This window comes from Zingiber officinale, chromosome 1A (assembly GCF_018446385.1).
Source record: "Zingiber officinale cultivar Zhangliang chromosome 1A, Zo_v1.1, whole genome shotgun sequence".
Lineage (NCBI taxonomy): Eukaryota > Viridiplantae > Streptophyta > Magnoliopsida > Zingiberales > Zingiberaceae > Zingiber > Zingiber officinale.
Genome location: NC_055987.1, coordinates 47,290,467 through 47,298,636, shown reverse-complemented (window position 1 = coordinate 47,298,636; position 8,170 = coordinate 47,290,467).

Below are 8,170 nucleotides of genomic sequence, written 5' to 3'. Positions count from 1 at the left end.
GCTTTTTATATTTTTTCTAATTTTTTTATATATTTTTTAAATTTTTTTACATTTTTAATTATTTTTTCTATTTTTATTCTTTTTTTTTATTTATTCCTATTTTTAATGTTTTTTTTACAATTTTTTAATTTTTAAAAGTTTTTTATTTTATTTTTATTTACATTTTTCTTTTTTTATCACATGTCGAGAGTATTTTGGATAAAAAAATTTCGTTAACTTTGGAATTAAGAAAAACCTTAATTTTTTAAGATTTCCCGATTCCCGATTACATGCTCCTTTTCTGACGTCTCGGACATAGAATATTACTCAAGAATCATCGATTACCTAAATTAAATAGGGGGCGTTTGGTTTTCTCCTAGGAATCAGAATGGAAATAGGTATCATAGTATTATGGAATGAGAATGGTATGAGCTTGGATATCATTCTTAAAAATGATGTTTGATTAGTTAAATATTTTCAATCGGAATGAACCTAAATTTCCTTTTTTACCCTTACAGGAAAATAAGAGAAAAAATTAGATGGGAGAGAAAGTTGAATGTGAGAGAAACATATGATGAGAGAAAATGATGAGAAAGAAAGTGTGATAAGAGAGAAAGTGTGTTGGGAAAAATGAAGAGAGAGAAAGTATGATCAAAGAAAATGAGGAGAGAGTGCATGATAGGAGAGATTGAGAAGAGAAAAAGTATGATGAGAGAGAAAGTGTGATGAGAGAGAAAGAGATAGAAAGTATTATGAGAGCAAATGAAAGAGTGAGGAGAGAGAAAATATGATGAGAGAGAAAATGAGGTTGAGAGAGAAAGTACGATGAGAGAAAATGAGAGATTGAGGAGAGAGAAATATGTTGAGAGAGAAAGAGTGATGGAAAAAATGAAGAGAGGGAAAGTATTATGAGAAAAAATGAAAAAGTGAGGAGAGAGAAAGTATGATGAGAGAGAAAGAATGATGAGGAAAATGAAGACAGAAAAAGTGTGATGAGAGAAAATGCGAGACTGGGAGAGAGAAAGTGTGCTTAGAGAAAAAGTGTGATTAGAGAAAATAAAGAGAGTGTGTGTGATGAGAGAGAATAAAGAAAGAGAAAGTGTGATGAGAGAAAATGAGAAGAGAGAATATGTTGAGAGAGACTGAGGAGAGAGAAAGTACGATGAGAGAGAAAGTATGATGAAAAAATAAGTAGAAAATGTATAATGAGAGAGAAAGTGTGATAGAAGAGAATGAAGAGAGAGAAAATAAGGATAGAGAGTATATGATGGGAGAGAATATAGAGATAAAATGAGGAGAGAGAAAGTATCTTGAGAGAGAAAATGTGATAATAAAATAATGAGAGAGAGTGTGTGAAATTAAAAAAAAAATGAACAAATATACTAAGAGTATTTTTGTCTAAAACTTAATTCACAATCCTACTTCATCAAAACCCAAGGGAGGGGGTGAGTTTCATCCATATCCAAATTTTTGGGTTTTATTCCAAAATCTTGATTCCATTCCCATTAACCAAACACAAGGTTTGGGAATGAATCCATTCCCTCATTTCCAAACCCATAAACCAAATGTCACCTAGGATTTTCGTTGATAATCTTAAATGATTGATAATCTTAAATGTGTAGAAATTCTAAATGCATGAAAGAAGAATTAATTAAAAATACGGTAAAAACTTACAGCGATCTCCCGCAGATCCGCAATCGGCAATGGCGAAACTCGCTATCGGAAGAGCGATCACAAGATCGAAAAGCCCTCCGCAATTCCACAAACCAAATCCCGCCGCCTTGGATCTTCTCCTCTTACTCTCGTTGTTGCACAATAGCAATTTTCACACCCTGATCCTTGGACGCATCCCCTTTATATAGGGAAATAAACCAGGGGTATAATGGACCTTTTCCATTATGAGTAGTGGGGAACATGGGTCACGTTCCCCACTATCCCATTTCCAACATCTCTCATTCGTCCAAGGTAAGTCACTAAGACTAGTTCATTCAGGTAAGTCACAAAGACTTAATAAGTCACATAGACTATTAGAGAGTTTGGTCACATAGACCATATGAGAACATCCAATCCATACTTAGAGAAAATGATTCGTGCGACAGCAAGCACACTGAGTGATAATTGCTAAAAAGATTGTTACACCTTGACTTAGCCGCTCGTTGAGCAATCAATGCTAATAAAGTTGTTACACTTTGCTTAGCTGCTCAAATAAATTAGAGACACACTCTTCATGGCACATAGCCTCTTTCCTGGTGGCACATAGCCTTTATCCAGAATCCATCCAATCTTCAAGTGACACACAGCCATTATCTTGAAGATATCCATGTCTTGCTATTTACCCAGATTAAATAATTTTCATTTACATCGATATGAACATCTTTAATCTCTTATAATGACCATTATGTTATGAGCATGTTCCATATCCACTATTCACATTCATTTCCGTACATAACAGAAATGGGTCGACCAGTGAATAACAACAAAAGATGTAAATATATTTAATCTTCCTTTTTAGAAAGAATCAATTCATTTTAATCAGTCGCTTTCCTAGTTATGCTCCATAGATCGAATCATCCATAGTCATAGGATACACACTAAAGGAGCAGACACTGATTAAAACTTCAAGTAAACAGCTAAATAGTCACTAAGGCAAAATTTGAGATTAACATATAATCTCAAAGGTCTCACATAGTAGAGAAACAGGGATTCTTTCTCCTACTACCTTTATTGTCGCAATAACACATGTGGTATGAATCACATGTTACGATGTTATTCTCTTTACTAAAAAGAGTGCATGTTGTCTTCAAATTTAACATCGTACAAATTTTGATCTAGACATACTTAACGTCTAATCCGGAATTCAACATATGAATTCTAATCTGGCCTTCAACAGGTTCAGTAAATGGTGGGTTCATTTACTTAAATCATTATTTACACATAAATGATCTCATCTTGACACAATTATCAATAGGGGTGACAATTTTTGACCCGACACGAAAACACGACCCGAACCGAACACGAAAAAATTAGGTTAGGGTTGGGTAGTTTCGGGTTCGGGTCGAAATCGGGTCGACCCATTTGACCCAATTAATAAACAGGTCGGGTTCGGGTCAACCTGAAATGACCCGATTACAACCCGCGAACCCGTTTATAAATAATTATAAATTTAAACTAAAATTACAAATTTAAAAAAGTTAAAAACCCTAAACATAGAGATATGTTATGCTATTGATTGCAATGTTGCTATGACTTATCATTTATGATATGAATTTTCAATTTGTGTAGATAAATGTTATTTTTAATTTTTAATTAAATATACAAATTTTATTTAATGAATTCAGGTCATATTCGGGTCAAACGGGTCAAACAGGTTAAACGGGTCAAACGGGTCGAACGGGTTAAACGGGTTAAACGGGTCAAACGGGTTAAACGGGTCAAACGGGTCGGATTCGGGTCGGGTTCGGGTTCGGGTCAAGTGTAAATAAACAGATCAGGTTCAGGTTGAATATTTTGACCCGAAATAATAATCAGGTCGGGTTCAGGTTGTCATTTGCCAACCCGCCAACCTGCCAACCCGAACCTGTCAACCCGAACCCGAACCGAATTGCCACCCCTAATTATCAAGGCACCCTCAACTTATAAATTTGGCTCTAATTTCATAATTTCAGCTACGTAAGTTGTTTCATAAGTAACAGTCTTACCCCTATTTGTACTTAACAAACAGAGATGATTGTCCATGTGAGTGGACCAATCTCCACCTGCCAACATGCTCACCGAGATCTTATATGAATGTAACAAATACAACATATACACTGAATAAATTATGGCAAATGACACAATCAAAACACATAGTCTGATTGTTATTTCAATGGTGTTACATTCTACGAAGTCCCAAAGACTTTACATGCTCTTTAAATGACTCTTTAGTCATTGGCTTAGTAAAAGAATCTACAAGCATAACACGTGTAGGGACATACTCAAGGATGACTTTTCTTTTAACCACAATATCCCTTACAAAATTATATTTAATTTTTATATGCTTGCCTTTGCTATGATATTTGGGATCCTTGGAAAAAGCTATTGCAGCTTGACTATCACAGTACACTGTAATAGGACTCCAACTATCCTCAGCAATCTTCAGATACTTCAGGAACATTCTCAACCAGATAACTTCTTACACAGCTGCAGTGCAAGTCACATCTGAGCTTCTATTGTTGACAGCGCTACACATGCCTATTTCTTACTATTCTATGAGATAACACCATCATTCAATAAGAAGTTATATAGCTAGGGGATTTTCTGTCATCAATGTCTCCCGCCTAATCTGCATGTGTGTAGTCTTTCAGGCTCATATTTGATCATTAAAAATAGAGATAATAATATGCTATCCCTTTAAGATATTTGAATACCATTTTCATCGCTTTTCAGTGTCTCTATCCTAAGTTTGACTAAAAATGACTAATTAAGACAATAATATAACTTATATTAGGAAAATTTCAAAACATAGTATAATAATTTTTTTATTTATCTCGACTATTTCTCTAGGAGTTTTAGAACACATATTTTAACTTAAGATAGTACCTTTCGCTGCAGGTGTTAATTGTGATGACAACCACTTCTTGACTTCATTCACATATCATATGTCATTTCCAGCTATCAGCATATCATCAACATATAATGATAAAATGACATACTTTCCTTTTTCCCTTTTCAGGAAAACACAATAATCCTCATTGATCATCTCGAAACCATAAGATAAAACGACTTCGTTAAATCTTATGTTCCATTGTCTTGACGCTTGATTTAGCCCATATATTGACTTTCTAAGTCTACATACTTTTTGCTCTTGGCCTTCAACAATGAAACCTTCTGGTTGAACCATATAGATTTCTTCATCAAGATCACCATTAAGGAAAGCGGTTTTTACATCCATTTGATGTAATTCCAAGTCATAATGTACCACAAAGGCCAAAATAACTCTTAATGATACAAATTTCACTACAGGAGAAAATGTCTCTTCAAAATCAATACACTCCATTTGAGTATATCCTTTTGCAATTACACGAGCTTTGTATCTGTTAATCGATCCATCTGCTTTCCTCTTTATTTTGAGAATCCACTTATTCCCAATAGCCCTTCGGCCCGGAGGAAGATCGACTAAGTCTCAAACATGATTTTGAATCATGGACTCCATTTCTTCAACCATTGCAGTTTTCCATTTTTCTCTAACTCTACATCCCAATGTTTCCTCAATGGATTGAGGTTCGTCATCGTCAATTGGAAATGTTACCAATGCCTCATTCTCAATATCAAACCTCTTCTTAGATTTGATCTTACGAACACTTCTCCGTAAGTTGGGCTGTTGAGAAGTCAACTCATGACTCGGCATATCACTCCCACTCGGTTGACTAGACTCAGGTATCCCTTTTGACACCTCTCTCATTGATAATATCTCATCCTCCTCAAATAGAGGAACATTTTTATCAACATCACCTCTGATTGGGAACTCTGTTTCTAGAAAAGTCGCATCTCTGGAGTCTATTTCGGAGATGGTTCAATCTAGTTGCTCACCTATGAAAACATAACCTTTGGAGGTCTCATGATATCTTATAAAGATACATTTCTTACCTCTAGGCCATATTTTTCCTTACTTGTGAGAACTATTATGAACATAAGCAGCTGACCCCCAAGGTCTCAGATTACTCAAATCTGATTTTCTGTCTGTCCAACGTTCATATGGGGTAGATGGAACTGACTTTGAAGGCACTTTGTTAAGTATATAGGCTGCAGTTAATAATGCATCTCTCCAATAGGAGATTGGCAAATTAGCTTGCGCCATCATAGACCTAACCATTTCAAGAAGAGTCATATTTCTTCTTTCAGCTATCCCATTTTGCTGTGGAGTTCCAGGGATTGTCAGCTGTCTAATAATCCCTCTATCATTACATATTGTCTTGAACATATCAGACAAATACTCCCCTCCACGGTCAGTGCGTAAAGTCTTAACTTTACGTTCCGTTTGATTCTCAACTTCATTCATATAACGAATGAAGCAATCTAATGCTTCAGATTTGTGAGAAATCAAATACACATGACCGAACCTAGAGAAATCATCAATAAATATAATGAAATAGGAAGCTCCATGTCTAGCCTTCACATTCATTGGACCACAAATATCCGAATGAATTAACTGCAATGTTGATTTAGATCTAATAGCCTTACCAAATGGTTTCCTAGTTGCTTTTCCAGCAAGACAATGCTCACATATAGACAATTGAATCTTAGCTCGAGTGCCCAATAGACCCTCTCTAGCTAACCAATTCATACGTTCTTGTCCTATGTGTCATAATCTAGCATGCCAAACCTCATCAGTTATATCTGCATCACTAGTTAAAGCAATGTTTGAAAAACAACCATTAATAGCATAATTGACATCTGGTTCTACATCAAGAACTATAAAACCATTTGTTAAAAAACCATATCCGATTGACACCGAGTCAATCTTAAGTTCAACAGACCGATTGTAAAAATTAATACAATACCCCTAAATCAAGAAGACACGTAACGGAAACAAGATTCCGTCGAATTTCAGGAGCATACAAGACATCATGTAGAAATAAAACTCTACCACCACGTAGGTTGAGTTTGCAAGTGTCGACTCCTTTGACTTCAACTCTTGCATTATTTCTCACATAGATCCACTTGTTGCCAGCTGGTACCCGACGGTACTCAACAAATGTAACTCGTTCCCGAGCTACATGGTTGGTTGTTCCCGAATCTATAATCCACAAAGGATAAGAATCAGCTAATAACATTGAACTAGCAACAAAATGCTCTTGAAAAGAAGACACTTAGATTTACCTTTTTTGGCTCAGTGCACTCCCGAGCAAAGTGGCCCTTTTTGCCACAGTTAAAACAAGTCAACTTGTTTTTAGGTTTCCTTCCAGTCTTCTTGACTATCTTCTTGATTGGACCCTGTCTCATAACAGCAGCTTCCTTCTTCTTTCCCTTCCCTTTCTTGAACAATTTCTTTTTCTTGGATCCATATGATCCTGCAGAACCTACAACCACATAGGCTTGTCCAGAAATCCTTGCGGATTCAACTATCTCCGCCTCCAATTTTACATGGCGTGAGACATCAGTGAAAGTCTTGATACTCTCACTGTGAGTTAAGATCTGCTTCATGGTCTCCCAAGAATCTGGAAGTGAACGAATAACTGCTTGAACCTGTTGTTCATCAGTCAACTCATGACCAGCAGTTTTAAGCTCTCAAATCATGTTCGACATCTCCCTGAGGTGTTGAACCATTGATACATTTGGACACTTTTTGTAGCTGTCAAACTTGATTGCCAGCTGGTGAAGCTTGCTCAGACTTACTCCACTGTATTTTTCTTTAAGAGTTACCCAGACTTCATGAGCGGTAAGATATGATTCATACTCAAAAGCTAGGTCGTCTACCATTGAACTAATCAATATACCCATTGCAGTGGAGTCATTTTTCTTCCATGCCTTATAGGCATCAAGATCTCGTCTGTGTTGTGCAGTGGGACCATCTACAGGTACTTTCATAACTTGATTTACAACCTCTAGAACTTCTTGTTCCTCAAATACATATTGTATCATGAGGTGCCAGATCTTATAGTTATCCCCATTAAGTTTTTCACCTTTGTTGAGTTCAGCTATTATGTTTTTGGTTGTCATAATCTATCATAAATAAATACATTATTTAGTAGTCAGTGTAAATCATATGTATGCAATTTATGATTGACTTAATATTACTTTGAGTTGGTTTACAAAATCAAGTGACAACTATGTTTTCACTCATCATCCGTATGACCAATCAAATTAATATTAATCAATTCTATTACATACATCCCAACAAATGAACTAATCATTTATCATATCATGGATTCTTTAATTAAATGAACTAATCATTTAATATATCATGTTTTTTTTAATTAAATGAACTAATCATTTAATACATCATGAACTAATCATGCATCATGTCAAGCAAACAACATAAACAAATGAACATATCATTAATATAAAATTATGCTGCATATTGTTAACATATAACTAACTGACATGAATGAAATGGACTAACTATTATTTATATAAAACGACAATAAAAATAACAGAACTCTAATAAACTAGATAGGCAACTACCACTCCCACTAGGACAGATACTAGTGCA